Below are 7,615 nucleotides of genomic sequence, written 5' to 3'. Positions count from 1 at the left end.
TTAAACTACATACAGTATAAAATAAAAATCTTATTACGCTTTATATACCAAAAAGTACGCAATATATGTGTTATAAAGTTTATGCATTACTGAATATAACATATTATATAATGCTGGCAATGCTGCCCAGTATATTAACAGTCAAGAATTGTAGTGCCATTTTATATTTTTATTTTTAATTAAGACCTATGATCTTGTTTCGGTTGTTATGTTTCAACGGGCTTGGCCTTAAAATTATTTCGGAAAACGAGTCATAATAGTCGGTAGTGTATTTTTATTATACTTATATGAGATTTAAAAATGTCATATAATTACGAAATCTCACAAGCCCATGCCATTATAGTAGTAAAATATTTCTGTACTAAAATATAAAAAATAAATTCCAAATAACCCTAAAAGTATAATGTTAATGGTACAGTTATTGAAAAAAGACTTTCTTTATATATTATGTTAGACCATATTACTAGTACAATGTCAACTGCCTGCGTTGTTCTGGTTAAGACTTAATAGGTAACTTTTAAAAGTATTACGCAATTCAAACACTTTTTTAATAAAAAGTGTTGTGGTTAATAATACTTTTGTTAAATCTTTAGAGGACTTAATATTTAATACTATTTATACACACTGCCCGGGGACAGGACTGATTTCCCTTATGAAAACTATGATTAAAATTTTAATATTTAATATTATTATTAAATATTAATATTGAAAACCATAAAATATTCTAAATAGAAGTAGAATGGTTATAAGTTACTGGAAAACAATAAATACAAAACCTCAAACCTGTGATAATTTATATTGTATTCATGATACGTGTACATTTTTTATCGAATACATTTTAAATTTTAAGTAGGTATGTTTGTTTTAAAATAAAATTATTAATAAAGTTACTTCTTTGAATACTTTACAAGACCACCTGTTATGTGAATCTGAGCAGTATGTTTTCTATTTAGTTCTTTTAGCAATTAATATACATAAACAAGTCTAATTGATATTCTAGGAAGGCAGAGTATGACAGAGAGAACTGATAAAAGTCATGAAATATTTAATTTTTAAATTTGTCAGTGCTTTTTGTTAAACATTGTTTCGCATGTTAATGCGTGATTCGGTTAACGAACCTAAACATATTCTAGCATGCCCTCACCCTTTTATATTTTAAAAATAAAATATTTATTCAAATATAGTTTCTTGGAATTTTCAAGTAGGTAAACTTAAAGACCATATTTTGATATACATACTTCGATTTTTATAAAATTTTAGGAGTATTGTTAATCGTATATTATTATTGAAAATGTTAACCCATCTAAATCAAAATTTTAAATAGTTATCACAGAGTTTTTAAACTTTAAGTACTACAAGTGTCCTTATAATGGCTTTGCACAAAATATAAAATGGATCTAATAGTTAATCAAGTCCTTATTACACTCGAAAAGCCCACAAATTTTCAAATTGGAATTTGAATTCCGATTTATACAAATAATTTTCGAAAAATCATCTTGACAATTAACGATAAAATAGGTTGGTTCTCATTTAAAAAAAATTGCCTATCCACAGAATACCTACTCTTTAAATTGCATAAAAATCGAAGTATTTGATAATAGGATCTTTAAGTTTACTTGAAAATTCTAAAACCAGAATTGAAATAAATACATTTTTAAAGTAAAAAAGAGGAGGGGGTTTGCATTTTGTCTGACAAATTTCATTTGGGGAAATCAATTAAATAATGTATTAATATACAGTAAGTAACACCAAAGTACAGAACAACAATATCGCTATAATTAGTAGATTGAGTTACTGGATTTCTATTAGGTATATAATTTGAAAATTAAAATGTGAAGTATGCGGATTACAGACCATAGAGGTGGTAAGTATAATTTCTTTACACATTTACAATCCGTGATAGTAAGAAAAGCATGCAATAGATGATTACCATTTACTATAATTATACTATATAGGTAAAAATCTAATAAATTTCTACATATACTATCTACGCGCACCTCCACTATTAATAATTTTCATCTCGGTGTATATTATAGATATGGTACCTATTTATACAGATTATATTTTTAAAGTTTTTAATTTAGTTGGTATTTTGATAAACTCTACTTTGGTATAAGTAAATATAACAATATGTCTTAAAAAATGTCGTACTTATGTTTTTTTCGTAAAAAGAATTTTTAAAGTATAAAAAAATACCAATATTAATGAAAAAAAAATACCACGAAACAAAAATATTTCAATTATATGCGTGTATGTCGGTAATGAATTTGTATTGTGCATAAAATTAAAAATGTCTAAATATTATTTTAACTATTCCGCCTTTCAGTTTTTAACCCCCATATAAAATACATAATATGTAAAATTTATTTTTGTGCCTGCGACAAGTTAACGATCATTATGACATGAACTTTCGTTTCTTTCAAAACACGCTACATTTTCCTAGGTGACCTTGTTCAAAACAGTGATGTATTACGTGATAAAATATTAAGTTTAATTTTGGAAAATTTGCATAAACATAAAATAAATCTGAAAAGTAGGCAAGTAACCAATTAGTAGGCTACCAAACAACTACCCGAAAATAAAATTAACGATGTATCAATATTTCTCTTTATTTTAAATAATTTAATAGTATGCCTTATATAAACTTAATATTATGAAAATATTCGTGATACCTATATTATCACGAATAAAAGATGTGTATGGGTTTTCGAATATTTATTTTATAATTTATACGCTTTTAAAAACTAATGTGAATTTTTACTTTTGACCCTCCAAAGTATGAAATAGATTCACTATCATACTAAAAAAGATTATTAAGTAGAAAATCGAATAGTTTTTAGTCTCTACTGCTTCAAAAGGTGATGACGGACATAATAAAAAAAAGAAATTGTAAAATCAATACTTGTTTGTATTTTATAAACTATAATATATAATCTTTTGATGCGTTGAAATAGTGCCCAAGTGGGTATGTGCAAGTATGTACAATTTTTCAATAATGTTTTTGGATCAAATATCTCAAACAATTAAAATTGGCTATTACTTTATATACATTACGAACAACTGTACCTACTTACAATTATTATTCAAAACTATTATGGAAACGTTTATTGACTCTATATATACATTTATTACATATACATTTATTATATGTTATTATGTTCATACATTAGTTTCTTGATTGAAAATATGTAATGAGTATAGTATGCCGGTTTATCGATACCTAAATCTATTTAAAGTTAGTCTTGTTTGTTCTATAGTTGTTAATATTCTATCAAAGAATTTAATTTTGAAAACTGATAATTTTAATAAACTATTTATTAATTACCTATTATTTTAAATATTATATCCCCGAATACCATACGAGACAACACAAATGGTGGTCGTGAATTTATATTGCATACGTACTTACTACTTATATAATATACGTAAACTCTAAATTACCTCTATTTCGATTAAATTATATTATTGAAACTAAAAACTTTAATAGTAAATTCAAAATTGTATTTATTTATCTTTCAATAACTAACTATACCAACGCATAAAACGTTTATTTTAAACTATTAAGTATTTACTACTATATTATAGTATTATAAAGTTGAAGATTCTGTAAGTGTGAGAGTATAAACCAGCATAATTCCTGTTTAATTTATATTATTTAATACCTACGGTTTTCATAGTAGTTTAAAATACTTAATTTTTATAAATATATTCTGGTATTATATTAAATTAATCATTAATTACATTTACAACCTTGTTTATCAGTTACACAGCTTAATACCTATGATCTATGTGACAATGTATGGTATGGAATGTATCTATGTGACAATGTATGGAAGTGGGTAACCGTGCAGTACTATCCACGATGCTGTTCAGTGGTTGTCGAGTATGCCTTGTCACTGAGTAAGTCACTGCAATGTATGTGTTAAATTTAAATTGTATAATGATAAATCATTTCATACGAACAACGATTCTAAGTGAAGACGGTATGGTTCAGAGTGGAGGTTAGTGTATAACCTAACCTGACAGACTGTCAGCCTAAATTACGTCAAGTATACTTCATGATATGATTTTTGATATTGCTATTTAAGTAATGTATTTTACCATTAATATTATGGTAGCCATAGTCCATAGATTGGTTTACTTAACTTTTTTTTAAATTGCGTAAACTTCGAATTTTTTATATAAATACCTATTTAACTATTTTTTTTTTTTTATTTTTTTTTTAACGTAAGATATTCCTAGCCTAAGGCTATCCAGGGATATTTGACAGTTTACATAATAGCTTAACGGATTAACGTGATAATTAGAAATATTTTTATAAGTACTAAGGTTAATATTAACAATTGGTAATTTTAAGATATACAGAAGTAACAATGTGATTACAATAACATACTAATATTTACATATTTACATTGTTATTGATTAGGTTTAGATATTTTTAAATAATATAATGAGGAAAGGAAAGGAAAGGAGATAAGATATTGTATAAGTTAGTTAATTTTTAATATGGATTGTCTGGTCGATAAGATTGTGGAGTACTATTAGCTGTGAGTGCATTTAGGACTGATGAAAGAAGGGAGATAAGGGGACTTGAGATTAGTGAGTTTAAATTTGATATAAAACTTGAGAGAGTGTCGGGGATTTTGAGTTCCGATCGTAAGTTTTGGTGAGTTTTGGTGGTTTCAGCGTAAGATTTGGTTTTTTCATAGTTGTTGGAATCAGAGCCCTTGGCTGGATGGACGGTTTTTTTGAAGGCAGCTTTGTAGACTGGGCATCCTTATTTAACTATTATAATAGTATATATTTTAGATTCTGGATATGTATATTGAAAATGAAAAAATTTAATGTTATAGAAAATGTATTGACTTAAAATGTTTAAAATGGAGTGCTTTATTATTATTATTTGTTGTGACATTTGTACACAATAATTGGTTTAAAAGAATTCTTCGAATTTCAACGTCAGTACTTTTCCGCTGGAAAAGTGTATCTAATTGTTGCATTCGAGGGGTTAACATTTAAAATTTCCAGTAGATTTTAAAAGCCTAGAGGAAAAAAATGTATAGAAAATGCTTACATTGATGAAAATTTCAATTATCTAAGGTTATTTGTTTTTAAATTACTACTAAATAAAATAACCGATACTGTCCAAATCGTTTTGCTTAAAAATTCCCGCTTTTCCTAAATTTTTTTAGTTTTTCTAATTATTAAGAAAGGTCCTGGAACTTTTAAACTATCTCCAAAAGTACCAATCTAATTCATTCTCGTACCAGAAAAAGTATTGAAATCGAAAATAAATAACACTTTCTACAACAAATCGTGTATACCTTTACGAAGAAAAGCCACTTTGTAAAATCAATACATTAATCGCTTTGCTCGAAATTTATTAGTTATAACTTATAGCCGGGTTTTATTGTTTTAATTACTTATACTTTATAGTCATAATATAAATTATGTAGAATTTAGAATAGTATTGGTATTACCTCATTATATTATATTTACAGCCAGCGAACTATCGATGGTTGTGAAATATTGGATAAATAACCTATGCGTTTTTCATATTTTATTATCATAATTAAACTTTAGTAATAATGTTTTAAAACTAACAAAGTATTGGTTAAATTATAAATTGTATTCATCGATGGAAAAAAATATTTTTAAATCATTACTTATTATTTAACAGAAAGTGGTTATTGATGTATGTAGGCATATAACCAATGTTTTATATTTATATTATTTTAATGAACTGAAATACTATAAGTAATTATAAGTATACATTTTATAAATAACCATCACTCAACAGCACATAATGTGTTTAAAATAATTGAATTATACTATAAATATTATACCTATCTATTTCACATTAACTATTTAAACTATAGTAAAACTACGTTGTAAAATATGATAGATAAATAACTTGCAATTTGAGACTTGATTTCATCTGTCATAAAATAATATAAAACAATTATATTTGTATAGCTTAATAAATAGTTTACATTAAGTTTGAATTTATTTTTAGACTATTTGCATAGGCATATTGCTATTAGGTATATCAACTGATGCTGGTTACTAATTTTAAATTAAAACTTCCATCACTGCAGTAGTTAAAATTATTCACTTTCATATTCTAGTATTTATTTGCATAAACAAAGGGAGTATACTCTTCATTATACTGTGATAATTTGAACAGCCAACTGATTTTATTTGTACATTTTGAAGTTTGTACTAATTGTATTTTAACTATAGAATCTGAATTGCACTGTTTAATTATTTTATTTATTTTAATTTAAAATTATAATAGATTTACACAATATTGAATACAATACGTAATATTATATTAACAATAGAATAATGTAGTATACAAAATCAATCCAATATACATACCTAATATGGACAAAGATTCATTAAATTCACTATTTAATTAGATGTTCAAGATTGTTTAATTTATTAGCACATCGTTGAAAATTAATTGTTAGCTAACCGGTTCTTTTTTAATAACCCTTATTAAAGTAGGAGTATTTTTGAATTGCAATGGTCGTTCGTGAAACAGGTATCAGAATTAGTAGCATACAATTATCATCTTTCTAGGAAATTGACAAGTCTGAGATCATGTAACTGCATTACATACTTACATAATATATAACGAATATATAAAGCTACTACAGCTGCGAGTAGAGTCTAGACATTATAAATGATTCTGTATGAACATATTTTGCTAACCAATGATCCATTTTTTTTTTGGCCCCCGATATAAATAATACAGGTGAAATGTTTATTATATTGAGAACACCCTCACCCTAGGCATTGGTTTAAGTACTGTGAACAGCCTATCTACGGACTACGACATTCCATAATATTTGTTGTATCATTGAAAAGCATTAAAAATATCGTGTAATAAATTATGAGTTTATACTTTATACCAGCTATATCGAGAAAACGAACCCACAGCAGTGCTGTAGCTAAATAGCCTATTCAGGACGCCGTGTGATCATAATTTTTTTATTGATTATTGTGAATTGCATGAAAAAAACGTCATACATTTTTATGGGAGACCGTTAAATGGACTCTTCTTCAGTCTATTCTGTTGTTTTCTTTCTGATGTACCCCGATTTAGAACGTTGCAGGTTAGGCATAAGCTAGGTATATGTTGTGAATATATATTATATTACATATAATTTATATTTATTGTACTTTTGCTTTTTACCACCAGGTAAGTTTTTTTTACGAATGAGTTGGAACTAAATAAAATAAAATTAGTTATTGTTTTATGTTTGTTGCATTCATCGGCATTATATTATTACATATTTATTCATGAAACCCGGTAGGTAAAATGGCCGCGAACGAGTAAAAAAATTATGTCGTGTATCGGGTGATTCACCAAGCTTGATCATCTCCTTTTTTTCTCCAATAACTCAGTTGTTCAAAATTTGATTTTTAGAATTTTTTAAATACATACACTTGAAGATAATATTTTAAAATGCTTGAGATTGTTTGTAATATACCTAAAGGAGTGTATACTGAGGAAGGTTTCGTGGAGATAAAAATTTCTGTTTTTCTGATGAAAACCACCTTTTTCACTGTACATTATTTAGCATATAATTATTATGAACAATTTGAT

The sequence above is a fragment of the Myzus persicae genome, unplaced genomic scaffold, assembly GCF_001856785.1.
Source record: "Myzus persicae strain clone G006 unplaced genomic scaffold, MPER_G0061.0, whole genome shotgun sequence".
NCBI lineage: Eukaryota > Metazoa > Arthropoda > Insecta > Hemiptera > Aphididae > Myzus > Myzus persicae.
Note: the sequence above shows the minus strand (reverse complement) of the source record.